Here is a 22233-nt window from a genome sequence, read left to right as displayed (position 1 = left end):
GCAAAAAAACAAACATGAAAGATGTGAGACGTGGGAAAGAAGATTAGGTATTTTGGCAAACACACAAAAGACGATCATCAATCAAAGTAGAGTCGGTTGTAAGCTCTACATTATTTACGGATTAGTCTTTTTGGTGTTAGAAGATGTAAAGAGTTTCACATTTTTATCAAGACGAGACCAGTTTTATTTTTTACTATAAAGATTACCTACTTCTGTATTTGCATTTTTCTCTCCATGATTGGTTGATCGAAAATATTATAAAATTTATAATATTTATAAATTTACACCTGTCTTCGTACGGTGGAAGCTTCGATTGATTAGATTATAGAAGACATCGTAATGAAAACCTGACAAGTCTCCGTTACAGAGCTGCTATTCTTGAAATTCAGAGACGTGTATATAGCCTCCATACAACAGAGGCCGTGTCCAGAATGGAACGTACTAAGGAAAAGTAGAAGGCGCGCAGACAGTACGGATTACGGAAGGCCCTAGCTAAGCTAAGTTTATTATTGGTGCTTCACTTCTAGTGATCATTGAACATTTATTGACGCTTATAGTAAGGTTGTTCATACGACACCAGTCCGCAAATCGGTTAACAATGTCTTGTAGCTGCTTGCAGTCCTCTACAGATCGTACAACAAGGAATATTTTCAGATCATCCGCATATCGTACTTTGCGTCCCGGTGGAATAACGATAGTGGATAATAATGTTTGTCATTGAAGTAAACGATGAAAAGTAGTGGTCATAATTTACTCCCCTGTGGAACACCAGATTGGTTGTAGAAACTAAACGAACGGAGCAGAACCTAGCTTTACTGATAAACTGCGGTCCGTTAGACATGTCTGCAGCCAACAAACGAATTTGTTAGAATCCCCTCCCAATATTTTTGGGAGCATTTAAAAAAACAAAAGTTTGTATCATCCTGGGCATCACCAGCACGTTATTGGCGGCAATTTCCAAAATATCCTGGTTGACAATACTGGTTTCAATGAAAATGTCACTTTTCAAGCCACAGGTATAGATAGCTTGCCCATGGTTCACTATGGGTCAGAAAATAAAATTTCGGGACAAATATATTTGCGGTAAAATGGCATGCCTCAGCTCAATGTGGTCTTCGGCAACTTTTTGAATGAAAAAAGTTTTTGTCTTGTTTTGTTTTTTGAAAAAAGTCTTACTTTAACAATAATTTAAGTAAAAACTTTTTGAGTAAATTTTTTTTCACCATTTTGGTTTCAAAATATTCAAGATAAACCAATTTCAAGTATTTTTTCTGAAGATATCAAACTTCTATCTTTTACCCATTTTCAGCAATACACCTCGAATCACATTTCTTCTTGAATACGACACCTCGAATCACATTTCTTCTTGAAACATGTTTATTTCAACAGACAGCTCAATGTGATGTTTTAAACAACATTTTGCACATAAAAGAGGAATATTTTTGTTGAAGACTGTTTTGCCTTTTCTGCATTAATTAATAAATTTAACTGTTTTAGGCTAACCGTCTGGTGACAAATGTGTATTTTTTCAAGGGTGGTGTCTTCGGAGAAGTAAAATATTAAAATATAGCGCATCTTCCTGCATTTTTAGGGTGACAATGAATTCACCTATTAGGGTGATACAAACTTTCGTTTTCTTAAAGAATTAAAAAACCCGATTTAATCCACCTAGTGGTGAAAGGAACCTTTGTTATACGGTCTCACTTGCTATTTGAGATAGAAATCGACACGGCTTCGGAACATAATTCATCTATTGGTTATCGTTACGCAGTGCGCTGGTTTACATAAAATTTTTGAAAATTGAATAAGTTTACAAAATTTGATCAAAATAAGAACACTTTTAAATTTTGATAGATCCTTTTTTCATGAAATTGCTGAGTAAGGATAAGTAAGTTATTATTAATCTGTTGTTATTAATCTGAGTAAGTACAAATAAAAGTAAGTTGTAAGAGGAAATGTTATTCTTTAACATATACATTGTTTAGTAAAGGTCTAGTTTATAGGTTTTTGAACTATGCATAGTTTCCTGTAATGCTATTCCACAGAGAACAGACATCCATTCACGAACAATTTTTTTGGGAATTGTTGGATAAAATTTCAAATTAAAATCACCTAATATGCTAGCGTCACCACCACTATAGTTTCCCAACTAAATGATTCTTTTGATTTGCACACTGACAACCTTTGGCTCCTCTGGCGCTAGTTTATATGGACTATAAGCGTTATGCTAGCGCCAGAAGCTAGTTGTTGTGAGTTTAGTGTAGAATTTTATGCGCCTTCAGCGACATCATCACTATAGTTTCCCAACTAATTTGACATAAGTTTTATCCAAGTGGGGACCTTTTGCTTGGATGTCTGTTCTCTGTGGCTATTCTATTTGAATCACATCAGTAGAGTTTTCTTGTATAATTTTCATCAATTTTTATTAACCTTCGGTTACTCACGCTGTTGTATTTGATACAACACGTGTAGGTTTTCCAACGCCATATTGTTATAAAGTTACAAAACGTTGTTTAACTAACGTATATTCTTCAACAAACTTATTGTGCGCAAAATGTCATAATTATTCAATGCATTAATAATTTAAACTGTTGGGAAAATGTATGCAGCAAAACTATCAGCAAATGTAAAATGTTTAAAATGTATCCGTCTGCTGGTAGTCGAGTAATTCGGAGTCAAAATTGGGGCATTCTTTATAATCAAAGTTCTACAGTTCCTAAAAAAGCAAACATACAGGTATACTATTTTCAGCAAAGTTGTGTATTTTTATTATTTGTACAATTTTGTAGTACATATAAAAGTTATACAACAATTACAAAAAGAGCAAAAATAGAAAAACTGATTTTACAAATTCATATACAATAAATAAGATTTTTCTATCTTCGCTGCAGAGATAGAAGGTTACTGTCTTCAACAAAATTTCTTGTAATAATATGTTCTATAACTTTGCAGAACACATCAATGTGTTATATTGACACTGAAGAAAAAGAAATTTTTTATTTCACTTTTAGGGGGATTAATCAAAATTTAAATTCTACCAGACGATAGAGCTTTCAATTTCAAGTAACTCTTACAATGGTTTAATAAACTTAAAACCAAGTTTTCCCAGTCAAAACTCCCTTGCACATGTTTTCTTTGGTTTGGGACTATTTTGCGCGCGAGTAACTGTATTACAAAAGTTGGCGCGAGTGTTCGAGGGTTAATATCTTTTGACCGGTACAACCAATTCTTATGAAATTTTGCATATATATTCGTAGTGTGAAAACATCTCGTTTGATATTAAAATAATTGAAATTAGGTAAATTTTCTTCGTTAAAATCATTCTAAATTATTGTTAATTTTGGTGTGGTGTATACGGTTGCTCATAACTTTCAAATTAAACGTCCAATCAAAAAATCATTCAATAGTGATCTATTAGGATATATTATCTTTCAAATGAGACTAATAGCGCATAAATCGGTTTGGCCATCTCTAAGAAACAGGCGATAATTATTACCTTGTCAAAACAGGTTTTTTAAGGATAACTTCTAAACTACTTGTTTGTTTTCAATAAAAAAATCCTGAACAATTTAGCTTTAATAAGGGCTTTCATTTGATACTAAGATCGTTGAAATCGGTCATGTAGTTCCGGAGAAACCCGTGTCACGTATTTTTCACATTTTTGCTTATAACTTTTAAACGAAACGTCGTATCACGAAACAACTCAATAGTGATCTACTAGACAATAATACATTTCAAACAAAAGTAATAGCGAACGATTCGGTTCAGCCATCTCTGAGAAACAGGCGATAGAAAAAATCATTACATACATACACACACACACACACACACACAGACATTGCTCAAATAGTCGAACCCTATCGATTGGTATATGTGACTTGGCCCTCCGGGCCTCGGATCAATTTCGTGTTTTTCGACCAATTTTTAAACCTTTGTTATAGTATAACAAAGGTAAAAAGTTTTTTTCTCCAAAAGTTGCAGAACATACTGAAATAAGCAACTTTACTGAATATAATATAATATAATGATGTGTTAAAAAACCACTTAAAAATCAATTACACTCAATAACTTTGCACACGATTATAACGATTATAAACATATTTTCTGTGAAGACTGTTTGACGCTAGGACGCATATTATTTAAGTTATAAAATGCATGAAAAAAATCCGCACTATTCCCAGGTATTCCCAGCAATAATATTCCCAGGTATTCTCTGAAATACACATTTGGGCAGATAGCTTTAATAATTCTCTACAAATTGGTATGCAAACTAATTGCAGATACTTGCAGATGGCTAAGATATTCGGATTTTTCAAGAGACGGTTTTCAACCTAAAATCAGTTATATCTTATTAATTAATGCATATAAAGCAAAACAGTCTTCAGCAAAAATATTACTCTTTTATGTGCAAAATATTTTCTAGAACATCACATTGAGCTGTCTGTTGAAATAAACATGTTACTAAAAGAAATGTGATTTGAGGGCCCGTTTATAAACAAAATGGGTAAAAGGTAGAAGTTTCATATCTTCAGAAAAATTACTTGAAATTGGTTTATCTTTGATATTTTGAAACCAAAAAGGTGAAAAAAAGTTTACTTAAAAAGTTATTAATTAAATTGTTGTTTAGGTAACGCTTAAATATTGGACGACCCTTTCAAAATATGCACCAATTTTTTATTCAAAAAGTTGCCGAAGATTACATTGAGCTGAGACATGCCGTTTAACCACAAATATTTTTGTCCCGAAATTTTGATTTCTAGGCCATAGTGCGGTGTTCAATGTCCTACCTAGCACCACGTTGGTTATATCTGGACAAGTTCCGGGGACTTCCGGGAACATCCAGATAAGTGGCCAATTTCGTCCATGAACAAAAACCTATCGTGCGATATCTTAAATGACACTAGAATTCAATAACTAGATCAATGGAAGCCAAATCTGCTATCTAGGGTTAGATTTAGTCATATCAGGTCATATTTGGGGGACCCCGGGAACCCCAGGGAAGTCAATAGTATAATGTGGTACATTTTTGATAATAAAGAAATGTTCGGAATTGGCCATTGTGGTTCTTGGTACTCAATTTGGCTTACTTGGATCTATTTTAGAAGTTTTAGTTTAATTTAGGGTGTCGTATGAGTTTTTGTTCATGATCGAAATTGGTCATTTCCTAGGGTTTTCCGGAGTCCCCCAAACATGTCCAGATATGACCAAACCTGAGCCTAGATAGCAAATTTGGCTTTCATTGATCTAGTTATTGAAGTCTAGTGTGATTTAAGGTGCCGCACGCAAAGTTTTTGTTTATGGACAAAACTTGCCACTTATCTGGGTGTTCCCGAAAGTCCGCGGAACTTGTCCATATATAACCAACGTGGCGCTAGTTAATTGATCTGACTGTCAGTCATCTAGTTTTTAAATTTTGCCATAATTTGAGGTGTCGCATGATAAGTATTTGTTCATGTTCGATTCTGGCTATTTCCCACAGAGCGTAAAACTCCTGAAATAGTCGGCAATGGGCATATTTTGCATAAAAAATCAATACCGGCTGTGATTTACGTTCATTTTGGAAGTGTCATTGAAGATTTTTATTTACTTATACTTATATGAGCAATCTGCCCTATAAAACTTCAAAAGGGCGTAACTCGAAAATTCTTCGATCGATTTTTTTAAAAATTAGCTCAGAGGTGTAGGATGGTAATAGAAACCAACTGGCATTTTCCGTTTAATTGGCCTATTTTATTTTTTAATAACGGTATTTTGAACTCCGTGTTGCCAAAACCAAATATTTCGTAGCGAACGTCGACAATTTCATATGTTTGAAAATGTCTGCTACCATTCCCCTTCAAGCTGCTGCAGGGAACCTCTACGTTGTTGCTAAAAGTTGCTTGAAGTCTGTCTTGGCGTTGATTTCATCGTTCATCACGACGCAAACGAACTTCGCAACATTGTCGTGTAGCATCCGAGATTGTGCTTTTGCTGTCGTTACGGAACAGAGTGGCATATCGCCAGCGACGTGCAGGGTACAGGTGATACCCAAGGACAAAAACCTTACTAACACGCCAGAGCTCCGTCCAATCAATAAAGAAAACTATTAAAAGCAGGAAGCAGTTTAAGATAACCAGGTGTTTTGCGGCGAACGAAGTGGATGAGGTAGCTGTACAAAATCTATTGGCAGAGTTTAATACGAAAGACCCGACGATTCGAATTCAGTCAGCCGGAAGCTTGAGCTAAATATTTTTTCTATGTTTCTAATTAACTTATTTAACTTTAAAAATATTCTATTTCATTTGAAGATTATTAGATTTAACTGATCTATTTTTTATTTTAAGTACCTCATGGTTAATAATCGACTATCGACTTCTGTCGACTATCGATTAAGTGTAATTCTCCATGCCGGCTTTTCTGCGTCCTCAAGACCATTACATTACATATTTGCGAGTAACTACAAAGCCAAATGCAAAATCTTGTAAATGGCCATTAGTACCAGTTCACTAATGAAAGCAAATTTAGAACATAGAGAACTTATAACACCCGGAGAATCTTAGAGTTGTGCAGTTTTGATACCAAAATTCCCATTTTTATGTTTAATCTTTTAGATTTTAAGAATCAAAATTTAGATTTTCCAGTTATTTTAAAGATAATTGCTTGTCTTTTTGGAGACCTAGAGCTCGATAATATTTTGTATATTATCCATACACTAAAAAGTCAGTAGTTTGGTAATTTTTTTTATTTTCTGAAAAGGATCATTATCCAACCTACACTGTGTGATTTCATACAGATTGTACCGTTGCTGGATCGGTCGAATGAATTATTTTCTACGCGCTAATCGTCGTGTAACCGTGTTCTCGCCTTACTTATTTCGCAAACTCTCATGCTGAAAACGAAACGAAGTTAATTCCATTTTCAAAGAAAATATATTAAATTAATTCCTCCATAGAACCATTCAAGTTAATCATTATTCATTTTTTCCTTGTCCTCTCGCAGGCTGTACGAATTTTTGCTCGTTGTGTTATGTTGATTTGGTTCTGGGAAATCTTGGTAATGCAGACGGCTGGCAGGTTGGTTGTTCCGTTTCCACGCTCGCTGTTATTTTTTTTTTCTTCGCAAACACCCTAACTAATATTGTGTGAGAAAGCTCCGGCTTTGTGGAAGCTTCTCTCAGGCCGTTAGCCTACAAAAGGCAGACGGTGCGGCTCGCTGATGTTTTGTGTGCGATTCATCAGATGAGCGCCTCGCGGGCGAAGGGAGAACTTGATGAAGCAGCCGATTGGGTTGAGATGTGCCGTGGTGGCGAGAAGACGAGTACGAACACTGTTTCCGACAGAAAGTCTGCCTGGTGCTGCTGCTAACTGATGGAGCGGCGGTCCTACCAATGCTGGCGGTGCTACTTTGGCACCGAAGCAGACGGAAGGAAAAGCCTGACGGAAATTTATGCAAAGTTAAGTGTAATGAGGAACCCAACCAGCCAGCCAGCCAGCGCAGCCCTATGTCGGGAGCCGAGATGGATGATGGGATTGCGGATGGGTTTGGAGTTGACGGATGCGTTCGGAAGTTCGGCCCGGGGTGGATTTTTGCAACCGGAAAAGCATGGTACGGTGGAAAAATGTGCCGAGAAAACCGTGGAAGCAGCTGTAACGGATGGGAAAAATATACAATTTATTTTTGCTTAAAGCGATGGGAGCATTTGGATCTGAAGAGTTATACTTCCGAAGGTACTGCTTCAATGGTTGATGTGATGGTTTTAGGGAACAAAGCGTTCCTCGGAAAAATTGGGTCCTAACGAGGCTAATAATTCAAGCAGTGAATGGTTTACCCATATTTCGGCGAAAAGCTTCTGCTTCGAAACCAACGGATTAGTAATTTTTAGACTAAATTCTTTTTACATAGCTGTTTTCTTCATTTTAATGGATTAGCTATCATCATCTATCATCTTTTTTCAAATTGCAATAAAAGTCTGTATTTGAAATTTTCACTTTTCGAATTTGTGGCGTTGCTAACTCAAATATAAGGAAAATTCATATTTATTTTCAAATCCATTAGTTGTATTCAAAACACAGAAGCGATTTACGATAAAAGTCTAAATATAATCAATTTCGTCGGGATAATATATTCGGTTGACTATTTAAAAAGTACATAGGCAGCTTATAGGAGTATGAGCTTCTAAATGAAGCAGTACTAATACCTAGATTCTACGATATAACTAACCTAGGATTCGAAAATTGAATGTATGTATCCCAATTCCAGAACGCTTTGGAGAAGTAATCTACGAGTGGGAAATCCGATTAGAAATGCTGCACACTAATCATGCAGTAATGAAAGCCCTCGCTGCTGCACATTCTAATGGGAAATTCAATTTCAACTCTCGTGCAGCAAGCTGTCGTGCTGCACCGCAATTCTAGCCATTTTCCTCAGTACTCAGGCTTTAACTTGAGGATTATTTTCCACCCCGGATTTTGGGGAAGGACGGCGAAAAGTAGTAAATCGAAACTTTATCCCAAGTAAGGCTCGACTAAATGTGCCAGGTAGGTATCGGTTTCACTGCCGGAACAGTGAACACAACCAATGTTATTCATACATTAAATCATACTAATTTATTTATAAAGCATAAATAACGACTTTCATCCTGTTTCGATTCGATAATGATCTGCTTTCCGGAGGACTACTTACTTGGTGAAAGTGGTAATTGATTTGCGTCTTCCTGGGCAGGTACGACTACAAACGCTGTGCTCTGAAGGACGACAGGAGCGGAATTACATGAGTCGAATGTATGGCACCGTAAGGCGTATGTAGGTCCGGACCTTCGGATGGGATTTGCCAGACCTGTAAGCATAATTATAGACTGCTAGTGGAAGGAAAATTTTATTACGGCAGATGGAGATGATATGTGCGTAATGACCATATTGCTCGTAAGCTACAATCAAAGGAAATGGTACACGCATTGTGATACACTTTAGCTAGTGTAGGCCCAATAAACATTTGCAGGACGATGTTTGGTTGGCTGGAGAGCTGGTATCACATTTGGCATGCAATATAGATCACACATGTTGTGGGAACAGATGTTCGATAGTAATACGATTAAAAACACATCTCATACGATATTGGGGGACAACATTTTGTACTGGGAAATAAATCCGAATAACATACAAATATGGTGCCGTCAGGTGATTTATTTAGATTTATATCAAAGTTTTTTACACTCTTCGAATTTACCATAAACTCGACATTACTATCAGCTTAACTGTGGAGGACGATTCATCTGCCAATCGAAAACTAAAATTTTATACAATAGTTGGTTCCGAGGGTATTCTTTGGATTGTACTGAAAAGATGCGCTGGTTCTATTGCAATTTCGTTGACCACAATTACAATGCATCATAAATTTTTGGAAATTTGGAAGGATATGTACTTTTTGCTGCAGTCAAATCATACATTTCAACTGCTCAGCATCATTTCTTCAAAAAGCAGTCAATAGATATAAATCTTGTTTACATCAATGTTTTTGAAGGCGGTTACCAAATAGACACAATTTCTACTGGTAAGACCGGGCAACTTCCACCCGTGTTGAACATAAACTATTTTTTGTTAAAATCAATTTATACACGTTTCGTTGAATGTTTGACATCCTGGTTAACCGCAAATTAAATATCAAGCTTGGTTTATTTCAGTCGAACAGCTTTGCTGACAATTCTAGAGTTCCACACGGAAGCAATCTTGATCTTTTACTATTATTTTAATAACCATCTGCTTGCTAATACCGCATGCATGTAAGTTTGCATATGCTGACATACTGATGATTTTAATGTTTGAGAAATCAGCTGGTAATTAGAATGCGGAAATCTTGGACAAACTTTACGCGCCAAAAAATCAACTGTCGATTGGGTTTTTGAAATCGATGGATGCCCTTTCAATAGAATTAGAGTGGTAAGAGATCTCCGCGTTTTTCTAGACTTCAGAGATCGTTCAGAGATCATTATTCCGCTAGGGATCATCACAAGTAACAACTCTAAAGCCGCTTGGTTTTATTTGATATTTAAAAAGCTTTTATGAATCATTACCACTAGCTTTACCGTGGCGTTGCGCAATACAAAATGATACAAGTAAAAAACTACTAATAGCTAGCAATAAAACCATTATAAAACTGTTGATAAAGTAAATTTATTATGGTTGTTTATACTACCGCGATAAAACTGGTTAATTGCAACACATTTCTTATAAACTTATTATAAGTGGGGTATAGCAACATAATATGGCGCACCAATCAAAGTTGTCTTATTGTGGTAGAACTGTTAGTTTTAGGTGTGCTATTAATATGCTAACACTCTGACCAAACAGATTTATCACTGCTATTATGAAGGATATTAGAGCTCAACACCGAAATCATTTTTTTATGTGAGGCCATATTGCCGTTTCCTAGCCTTGCTTTTGGTCGCCAAACACCAATTCATTAAAGCAAAATTTGAGTTGAAAAAAGGAAGTTGTTATTAATCGGTTTTCATGCCGGAATGCAACTAGAATGATTGTGCTAGAAACTAAGATTGACTAATCGAATATATTTATTAAGCATAAACATCCGATTTGCAAAAATCGCAAAATTTGACAGCGTGTTAATTTTAACCGCTCATCATTCCAATATGAGCGATAAAATTGAATGCGCATATGCTGCACAACTAGGGAGACTAGGGGCCATCCATATACCACGTGGACAGCTTAAAGGGGGGTGGGGGGTACGTGAATGTCCACGCTTGTCCACGGAAGGGGGGGAGGGGGTATAGAAAATGTCCACGTGGATAAGCGACATTTTTTGCAACAAATAGAATTTCAATTTGTTTCTTTTGAATTAATTAAAATTAGGTCACGACGTGTACTGTACTTTGCCTTACAATCAAATGCACCTCGCCACGAAAAAGAAAATCCATTGACAGGGTATTTGAAAAATAACTTCTTAAAATTTCTTGAACCACAACGGAGAGGTCTTGTGATGTGTTAAAGTCAGCGACCAAGCTAAGGTACTCTGGTTGGACAGGGGTTGAAGCAGACGAATCTTCAAGCGAAGGTCAAGCTGGAACAGGCTTTCCTGTAGTCCATAATTTATTTGCGGTGGTCAAGATTAGTATGGATAGAAGAAATAGATCTAGATAACATGCCTAGTTTAGCTTGCTTTTACGTAAGCTTTTTTCTTAATTTTTTTAAATTACAGAATAACGCAAATGAAAACAGAATTGAGCATAGAATTTCACATAAGAAAAAAAATGTCCACGTGGACAAACAATGGAGGGGGGTGGGGGTTGAGTGGATGTCCACGCTTGTCCACGGAGGGGGAGGGGGGTGTTAAAAATTGGCATATTTGTGTCCACGTGGTATCTGAATGGCCCCCTACCGAAAATTTATTATATAATATTCTTTTGGATATTTTATTGCAGTCGCAGTAAATCAAATCAATCCGGATGATCTAACACTAAACCCTTAAATTTTCTGTTAATAAACCTATCTAGGTGATATATGCTTTTTAAGCAACAAGTTTTATGTTTTATAGCTTTGTCGAACAAAGCGAAAAGCTTCATTGGATTATGGCGGTTACCGTCAAGCAGCAAAAAGCATAATTGGTTTTATTACTACTTTCAGCAGAGCGTAATAAACCTACTTTAGTTTATGGCTTGACTCTTCGAGAGGTAATAAAAATCTTTTAAAGAGTGGGCCTCTCGATCGGATAGAATTTCCTCAGGACATCAGTAGGTTCTAGTAGAGTTCATTGTTTTCTTAGCGGTTTTATGAACTTGGTCAAGAAAACCACTAGAGGAACCTAATAAAACTCAAGGTGTTGCTTGGAATGGATACATCCCTTTTCTGCCGCTACTCGCATAACAGTCCCATTTAAATAGGTAACTAGTAGAAAATGAGTCTGTAATGCGAGTAGTGGCAGTATTGCCAGTGATCATTATTTTATGTCCTCGTCCGCTTATTCTTAGAAACCAGTTTAATAGCGTGGAATCTTATACAAACTTATATAACTAAGGATTGAGACTTCAAAAACGTTTAGATTTACTCTGAAACTGCTTCGATGGAGTAGCCTAACAAGGCTGTCTAAGTTGGTAATCTGCTCGGAACATGAACCTTACATCACCGCTAAACTTCTACTCGAAAACGCCAATTCTCTACAAATTCTTGAGAAGATATTACTAGTCGGTAGAATACCAACCAGACTAAACCGATCGAGCAGTGATTATCTGTTTCGTCCTCCGTGTGAGTGTGGGCAGGAATTCAGCCATTGAGCTATGAGCGCTTGGAAAAGATCATCGTCTAACAGTAATTCTCTTAGAGGTCGAGAGTAGATAAAAAGCTGTTTTTCAGTACGCATGCTCCTCAATATCTCGTCGAAGGGTGTGCTGATAAGTTGGAGGTGCTTTAGAACTTTCTTCACGGATTGCAGGAGACGTTCCCAAACTCCATCGAAGCGTGATGCCGCTGGAGAGTCGAACGATCATGTCGTATCAGGTAGTGGTGACAACGTGTTCTGTCATCTTGTCCCTGTTCATTTGGTGCAAGGCTTCCTTCAACCTGCGTATTGCTCGAATGAAACTGGTGCTGCAATCGTTAACTATCTGCACAGAGGCGGCTCTCCTGACGATTATGTTTCCGATGGCAATGATGTGAGCGTCAGTGGTAAGGCTGTGGGCGACTTTGACGAGTAACTCTCGCACATCGTTTTTCGATCCTTCTACCGACTAGAGATGGTCGGGTAGCGGAAAATTTGCCCGAAACCCCCACCCGTACCCGTACCCGCCGGGTTCGGGTCGGGTTCGGGTATTGAAAAAAATAATTTGCGGGTTCGGGTCGGGTACGGGTTCTTAATTTTTGTTCTTGAAACCGGGTACGGGTCGGGTCGGGTATCTCTATTGACCACATTGAACACTAAAGATGGTCGGGTACCCGGGCCCGTCCCGTACCCGACGGGTTGCGGTCGGGTTCGGGTATCAAAATTAATAAACCTGCGGGTTCGGGTCGGGTGCGGGTTTTTAAATTTCCTTAATCGGGTACGGGTCGGGTTCGGGTATTCAAATTTTTATACCCGACCATCTCTACTACCGACCACTATGTGCATGAGCCCAACGCAGTTGATGCTCCGTATTTTTTTCTGTACTCTAACAGCCGCCTGCAAAGTCTGTCGATAAAGAAGGGTAATGTCTCAAGACGGTATAAACCCAAGGCTTTGCTTTGCAACGTGTCCTTCTACGGCAACGGCTTCGTCTTTTGCAGCAAGGCTTTCACTTCGGCTTCATAAGTTCCTCTTGCGTTAGGGATCCATTGATGACAGGCTACTTCGACACCTTTTGGCCTAGACTCGACAGAAATCGTTGAACAAATGCTAGTTGCCGCAACAGTCGCTTCCACGTGGAGAAATCTTCCCACCGAAATAAGGCATCGTTGCATCGTCAGCTACGTTTCGCTGAGTCGCGTCGCAACGAACTGTTTATATTTCCAGTCATCAAAATTCAGCCTTGTGTGTCTCCGTTAGCAGTCATTATTAGGTGGGCTCTGATGATTACCGTTTGTACTTCTAGTCTGAGAGTTGACACGAATCGCAACGCAGCTCTTCTGGTCGCGGAAGAGGACAAATTCCACTCCACCGTCTTCTTCGAACCATAGATAAGTTACTGCAGCAAAACCGCTTTCCGACACATCCACGAACAGATGCAGCTGGATCACAGTTTTCAAAGTCTTACCACGCAGTTTCCAGTCGATAGTTCCACTCCGATGATTAGCTAGAGGCTTTCGAATCGTCATCAATGTTTCCTTATACCGTTTAACAACGCGCCATACGGTATTTCTGGGCAATTTTCCAAATAACTGTATACAATATTTTCCTTTCTTTCGGCTTCCATGTTGTTTGTTTACAAAATACAGTCGTTTTACGTAATGTCAAAAATATATAGGTGACGCTAACAACATTTCCGACACGTGGGCGCCAGGAACTTCCAAATCCGTCCACGAAGAGCGCCACAATTTGAGCAAAAGTTTGTTCCAATTCTAAATAAAGCAAGTTTTACTGTTTACCTCATTCCATACAAATGAAATACAAATTTCCTCATAACTCGAGAACTAATCAAGCAAATGGAACCGAATTTGGCATGTGAAGGTTTTTGAGGCAAGAATTTTTTCTACGGTGAATTAGGACCCCTCCCCATTTTAGGAGGGGAGCTTCTACACTAATGAAATACAAATTTCCTCATAACTCAAGAACTAAATAATCAAATGGAACCATATTTGGCAAGTGGGGGGTTTTTGAGGTAGGAGTTTTTTTTTTGATGGTTTGAGACCCTTTACTCCTGTGGTAGGGGGATAAGAACTCTCATACAAATAAAACAGACATTTTTGCGTAACTCAAAAACTAATCGAACTTGAGAAATTTTAGACTCTTTCATAAAACATTAGTCAATAACAAGACTCTCAGAAACTATCAATAGTAACATTAGATGATTCAGGGCGAAACGGACACAGGCTGCGAATGTTGCCGGCGACCTGCCGTCGGAAGCACCGGCCACTGCGGGGGGGGGGAGGTCAGCCCCCGTAGAGATCAGCACTATCTAGGTTTATTTATTTTTCTAGAGCTTCTGACCTCTATTACTTTCCTTCAGTTGGATCACCCCTGCGAAATGGTACTTTCTACGAAAAGATTTTCCGTGAAATAGTATTCTACGAAACTCTATATTCCACGTTATGGTCAACCGAGAATTGGTGTTCCGCAAAATGGTATTCGGCGAAATGGTTTGTAATGATGGCGAATATTTAAATGCCATCCGCTTTATTTTATCAGGCTAAGCAATGGGGGGAGTTGTTTTGTATTTTACTGTGAGGAAAATTTGTATATTAAAACACCCATGAACTCCTCAGAAACTTGCAAAACTCAAGATTGTGATAAAGGTTATCCGAGATTCAGCATTAATGTACAGCACAGTTTAATTTGTGGCAATACGAAGTTTGTCGGGTCAGCCAGTAATAAATAAGGTACAACCTTTAACCGTATACGTATTAATTTTAATGGAGGCGCATGATATGTAACTCCACTGAGCAGGAAAAATGCAAATGAAGTTAGATGTTCACAAAACTGAGTTACATAATAAGAGAATATTTACTAGTAACAAAATACAAATAGGTACATATATTTAGTTTCGTTTTGCTACTGTAGCTACAAGTAACAAATGTTAAGGAGAACAAACATGGGTAATTACATGAAATGAACTCTACACTGCAACAGAAAACAAATTGACTCCAACACATTCAATTAAAGATGGTCGAGTCTCGGGTTTACAGACCCGAAACCCGAAAAAAAACCGAACCCGTCGGGCTCGGGCTTGACACTTTTACCAGATGCCGGGTTCGGGTTTGGCCAAAAAAAAAATATTCGGGTTCGGGTCGGGTTCGGGCTTAGCGAAAAAAATAAGTCCGGGTTTCGGGTTTGGATAATGAGAAATCGAACCATCTCCACATTCAGTTCTTGTAAAAGTATTATTTTAACATAATAAAATAAGCAGTACTCTAATGATATTTAGTATGGCTCAGATATCAGCTGCACTGGATTGGTTGATTATTAGACGATTTAGTGTTTTCAGATTTAGATCGAGTTTAGACACAAAACTTATATATTCCAGAATTCGTTAGTTGGATCATGTTATAACTGCGCCCAAACTAGAAATAAAAGGGTGAAAAAAAACTAAAATTTCAAATGAATTTTAGAGCTCGAACGTTATAGAGAATACGGAAAGAAAACTGCCGAGATTTAAATCGAGGTATGAGTTTTATGAAAATTAATATAAAATTCAAGTTCAGGGCGGGATCAAATTTAACATAATATAAAAATTCGGGTTCGCATCGGATTTTGCTTTGGCCGAAAAAAAATCGGGTTCGGGTCGGGTTCGGGCTTAGCGGAAAAAATAAATCCGGGTTCGGGTTTGACTGAAAATAAAATTTCGGGTTCGGGTCGCGCTCGGGTTTGACAGAAAATAAAAATTCGGGTTCGGGTCAGGTCCGGGTTTGATAGCAAAAAAATTTCGGGCCCGGGTCGGGTTCGGGCTTGGAAAATATGAAACCCGACCATCTCTAATTCAAATTGAAATGAGTCATATATGAACAAATATGCACTTTCTGTTGCGGATATGTTCTAGTTCCACTATCCTTATTCTATAACATAGTAATTAAATGGATGAAAGAAAACAGAAAAATAGAAGCAAAAACAATCAGAATCTTCCTGTTTGGATCCCACTTTCATCCACAGCCGCCCCTCCATCTTTATACGCAAAGTCATATCACAAGCAATCCTAGCAGAACTTACATTTTCATCTACTGCGATAGCTTTTCCATCACGCACGAGTAAATTTCCAAGCCGAATTTATTTTCTTGAAATGATTTAGCTCATTCGAAGTTCAAATGTTATCTGTTTCACATCTCATTCATGGAATCGAAGCAAATCAATCTCCTATAGAAGATACCTACAAGTTTATAGATCGTCCCTTTGACCACAGCTGTCATTTATGGTCTGGTTCTGTAGTTGCTGTAATCTAAATTTTTTCACAGTCGTTTTTGTCGGGTGCTCAACATCTTCGATGCTACATAAACAACAATCAAGGTTTATCCAGCCTTCTCTATCAGAATTAAGGTTTGCCAACATTGACAACCAACGACCCTGGTGTTAGATTGCAAGATTTGCGATAAAAACCCATATTAATCCATCTAAAGGTCAATATTCCCACAATATCCTGTTAAACATTGTGCACTATAATAAATAAGGTTTTTTACTAGTACCAACAATTAACCTCTCCAAGTTCTACATCAATTTTCGCTCCAAGAAAATCACATCACATAACATTTTCATCCTTCAATACTTTTTCGTCAAACTCGGGAATTTTCCCGAAAACAGTCTCATATATTTTTTCAGACCTTACAGGGTTTAAAAGCTAACTCTACAAATCGGTTGACATTCCATTCAGCAATAAGTAATTGACTTTGTCGATTAAGTAGCGCTCATTTCTGTTAAAACGTTTGATCAAATCTAGATTTATGCGGTAATCAACCAATGTTTCTAGATAGCAAAACACAATTCAATCCTGATGTGAAAAGGCTAAATTGCACCGACTAAAGAATTTAAAATTGTAGTCGACAATATTGTTTATCAACAACAACCACAACAGATTTGATAAATCCCAGGATTAAATCTGTTGAATTACCAATTTTGTTTGCTGTAAGTTTGACATTCGCAACTATTATAGACAGGTATTTATTCAACTTCCGAAACTGACTCTATTTTGAAACGAAACTATACCCTTTCCTCGCTGAAGAAAGCAAAATAGGTCCGTTTCCGCTGTGTCGAGAGTTCCAAGAAATGGCAACTAAAATGACTTTTGTTTTCCAGTTTCTAATCATCCGATGGCTCAATGTAGCAAAGAAACTGTAGCTGTTCAATAGATGATGCTGCTGACAATGATGATAATGATGATGGCAGAGAATTTTCATTTTCTTTCACTGCAGCAGCTGGCTATTGCCGATGACGATGATGGTGCGATGATCTGCATCTTTCCGAAGAAGAATACCCCATCCACCCAAATAGAATAAAGCACACCCAGCCCAAATGTTGTAATCTGCTCATCACCGATGCTAATGCCTTTTGATGGGAATTTGTCCTGATTGCTCGGAATGCTCGATCCCATCCCATCACCCGTAATCCGGAGTTCCGATTACTGGATACATGCTTTGCACTAGAAGCCACCCGGTGGCGGATTGGCCAACCGACACTGAGGAAGACCTTGATGAAGCTGCTGTGTCATCGCTATGGGATGCGAAAAATGTCTTTATTTAGCTTCTGCTTATCGTTGCTCGATATCCGAAAAGGATGAAGAAATCAAGATTGTCAACATTATTTACGCTTGACGACAAATCTATAGCATAACTACGATACCATTTCTCACTTAAGAAGGAGTCTTCTTTGAGAACGAGTTAAAATAGGCAACGCAGGTTGGATGAGTCGGCAACAATCTGGAAAATTTTAATTGTTGAGCAGTGGAACCTTGTGCTCCTCAACTTGAATGTTAGTTACAAGCTTCTCAGTACAACGTAGGTAGTCAACAGACGAGCTGAGGGATGCAATATTGCATCCTAAAATTTCATTGAGAAATTTAGGGTTCATACTATTTGCTGAGTCTATATCTCAACATTGTTTTTCCAGATGCTTTTTAATTGAAACAGTATGATAAGAGAAATCGATTGAATTTCAAAGAGTTTACGAAAACGCATCGGTTGATTTTCCCATGAGGCTATTTTTTTGTCCAACAACTTTGCTTCGTTTGATGATGTTGATGAGATAAAGATTCCATTGATTAAATTGGATTTTCATTTTCGCTTCGGTTCTGGTATACTATTTAGACGCAAGAAATACCACAGGCAGAAAAAATATTCCAACACTTATTCCGACGTGCCCGGGCTCTGCAAGACTAGACGGAAAGCTGCCGCATCGGAAATCATTTGAAATTTCCCACACTAAGCTAAACAACTCCCACTGTGGCGCAAGGTGGCAGTTTTCAGAGCGATAATGATGGCAAAATAATGGGACGAAAACGGAACAAAGTTTTCATCGAATTTTAATTTTATTTCTTTTTATCGCCTTAAATCAATTAGTGGGAAATATATTTCCTGCCAGTCACTTGGGATTTCTGTTGCCACAGCGGAGAAAAACTTTCTGTGTTTGGGTGGTTCCAATCCAAGAGGGTTTATTTTTTATCCTGGTGGAGAAGCTTCAGGGGATGAAATTGATAGGATTAGAACGATCGGCTTTTGTCTGCTATTTCGTTTCGCAATTTATTGTTTCTAATTATTTCCCGGAAGTAGGGGAAAGAAATTGTAGAACTTGAGCTGCCACTATGACTGTCCAGCAAATTCCTTCTTAACCATGCTGCAGGAATTAGTATCCATAAAAAATTTCTCTACACCTGCGATGTGTTTTATATCTACTGTAAATCTACCACCCACTGCACTGTCTTCTTTCTTAGATGCAAGTTTTAAGCCAATATTCTAAGCAATACCTTATTACATCCTGTTCGCACATCTGTTCGAAATGTTCTACCTTCAAAAAGAAAATATTACTGCTCGGACACGGCACCTAGTTACCGATCGGTGTTTTCACACCCCTTTGCTAGAAAATGAGCAAAAGCCGATGTAGACCGATTTCAGGCAACGTTAGTTGCCGAGAAGAAAGCGCGCTAGCTGGTGCTAATAGCACATACCTACGACCTAGTAAAAACCCGGAAGCCCCCGCACATTGCGTCACATTCACGGGCAATATGTATGGGAATCTAAGACACCGAACAGGGCGTCTATAATCCTATTACAAAATTTAATTATTCATGGATTAATTCTCAAAACATGTCGCAGCTGTTACAGTTAACTGTTAGAGTTTTTCAACCAGAAAGCGTATTATTTAGGAGTGGTGCGACTATTAAGTAAGCTGTGCTGTGAGCAGCAGACTGTTTTTAGACAGCTTTATTCTACAACGCATATTCGTAAATTGATTATTACTTCTTTCTGCACCTTTAATTATTGGAAACGGAATGTTGGGCTCACTCAGAACACTACTACAGAGGTATCTTAAGTACTAATTTAATTATACACAGCAGTTTGCTTTAACCTTTTATAAGGCAGAGGTAATTATATTGCCACCAACGAAAAATATTTGTTTTGCGTCTATAATGTCATCAATATAATTATAGAAGTAAAATAAAAGTTTTTTGTTGGTAGCAATATTGCCACGTGTTCGTTGTAAACGGACAGACCTACCTCAAGGAGTGTCTGCAGAAGCGTCTGCTCTTTCTCTGTTGAAGCAAGGGACCTACGATTTTCTGGCCGGATATAGCTTCGTTCCACTATTCAAAGGATGTCCTGCTGGAGTGGTACGAATCCACCGGGGTCACTTTCGTACCCAAGGACATGAACACACCCCCACCCGGATCTGTCAACCAGGTTATTGAGTTTTTGTGAGCGTATATTTAGCTATCAACCACGGTCGTTGCACTCGCTCATCATTGCAGCATCCAGCAAGTGATATCGAATAGTTCACGAGGGCCCGCGCTCTTACCCGCGTGTGTAAATGAGATCGCTAGATAAAGAAATGAATAAGAAGTAAATCAAAATACGTATCCATACATCCTAGTGTGCCGCTCACACTCACGAGCTGTTAGCAATGGCTTGCCTCGTGAGCGGGCTGTGCAGAAAAAGCGCTACGCGCACGCGAGTGTGTAGCTTACAGAATGTATGGACACCGCTCCTGCGGTTGTTTGTCGTACGCTTTCGTCAGTAGAATGTTGGATGGTATGTTTTTTATACTCACTTACGCAAAAGTGGGCATTGTTCGCTTCTCGCTCGATTTACAATTGCTATAAAGTTATTTTCCAAATCATCTTCCGCTGACTGTCATTACTAGCCAATAGATTAATGGGAAGCTACCAGGTCGGTTTTATGGTTGGTCTGCAATAGAAAGTCTTTACCTTCAGATTCTAAAAATGCCGCTAATTCCCATTTTGTAACTAGTTCCAAGCCAGCATTTCTATTTTCCAAGTATTTTCAGGCCAACATTCCCATTTTTAAAGTCAATTCCGATAATTCCGATTTTCGAAACTTTTCATAGATTCCAACGCCACATATGATTTTAGACAAAATTTTAGACAAAAACGGCTATCCGAGGAAGCTGACAAGACTTGTCATGGCAACGACAGATCGAATTCAGTGCTGTGTGAGATTTTCGTGTGGTCTGTTAAACCCCTTCGAATCTCGCAGCGGAGTTCGACAAGCTGATTGCCCGATTGTCACACCAGGTATTGTTTTTCTCGGTTGCCAGCGAGTTATCTCTGTTGGTAGCTGCAATGCTGCGTAAGTGGGCTATGTCGCGCTCGTTCCCGCCCATATAGCATAGGGTGATTTATATATTTTGGACAGGCGTTGCGCGTACTCTATTTTGGACTTTTACGGCAAAATCAAATGGAAAATGTCCAAAATAGAGGAGGCGTAACGCTTGTCCAAAATACATAAATCACCCCATACTTCGTTTGAGACGCCCGGGTGATAACATCTTCTAGCGCGAAGTTGAAGAGTAGGCTTCCTGCCCCGATAAAGCCTGCCTGTGCCTGGTATTGGCCTACAAGCCCTCTTGCTACTGGGAATAAACGACATAATAAGATCTGGAAGGGCGCCTAGTAGGCGGCGTTGTTCTGCGTAATGTCCTGGTAGTTACAGCAATCCTGCCGCTCGCCCTTTTTGTAGATGTAACAAACCAGCTCGTCTTGAAGTACCGTTGATAGCGGTTCCTTACGTAGTTTGTAGAGTTCCTCAACGATTCGGTAATTTTTGGGAGCTCTATCATCAGCTTCAGCTGTCCGATTTCTTGCCGATCGAGAGCTGGGACGCTGTTATCATTTGGGGGCACTTCCAGTTTAATTTTCGTTCCACCTCCTTTTGTTATATCACCCTTAAGAGGCATTGTAGCGAAGTATATACCGTCAGTACTAGGTAATGATCCGAATCGATATTTGCACGCCGTAGGAAGCAAATTTTGGCGAAGTTCAAGCTATATCGCAATGATCGACCATATATCCTCCACACATTTTCGACCTAGCGGCAGATCTCCTGCGGTACCAAGATGCCAAGCTTTAGGGGTTCCTATTCGAGCAGCACCCAGGAAGATCAGGGATATACAGTTCCAGAAACCAAGCATCCATCCCACGTCCTTATTACGTCATCTTTGTCCATTCCAAATGTTCCGGTGTTTTTCTATCGTTCGTAGTAGTTTGGTTTAGGTAGGTTGCCTTACTAAGGTCACGCTGCCTATTGTCGTGATGGTGCTACCATCTTAGCTTTAGTGCTGAGACAACACGTTTCTTAATCCAACTTCTTCTTCTTCTTCAGCAGCAGCATAGAGCCGGGGTGGCTCGTGCTGTTTCAAGCACTCGTCTCCATTCAACTCGGTCTTGGGCCACTCGTCGCCAATTTCCTAGTCGTCTCAGAAGTCGCAAATCGCTTTCGACCTGGTCGAGCCATCGTGCACGTTGCCCCCCCCCCCCTGTTCCTGGTGCCGGTGGGGTTGTTGAAGAGGACTATTTTCGTCGCACTGTTGTCCGGCATCCTTACGACGGGTCCGGCCCACCGTAGCCTGCTAACTTTCGCTAGATGTACGATGGGAGTCTCCCCAAGCAGTGCCTGTAGCTCG

This window comes from Sabethes cyaneus, chromosome 2 (genome assembly GCF_943734655.1).
Source record: "Sabethes cyaneus chromosome 2, idSabCyanKW18_F2, whole genome shotgun sequence".
Taxonomy (NCBI): Eukaryota; Metazoa; Arthropoda; class Insecta; order Diptera; family Culicidae; genus Sabethes; species Sabethes cyaneus.
The sequence above is the reverse complement of the archived record's forward strand: the minus strand, read 5'-3'. Positions refer to the sequence as shown.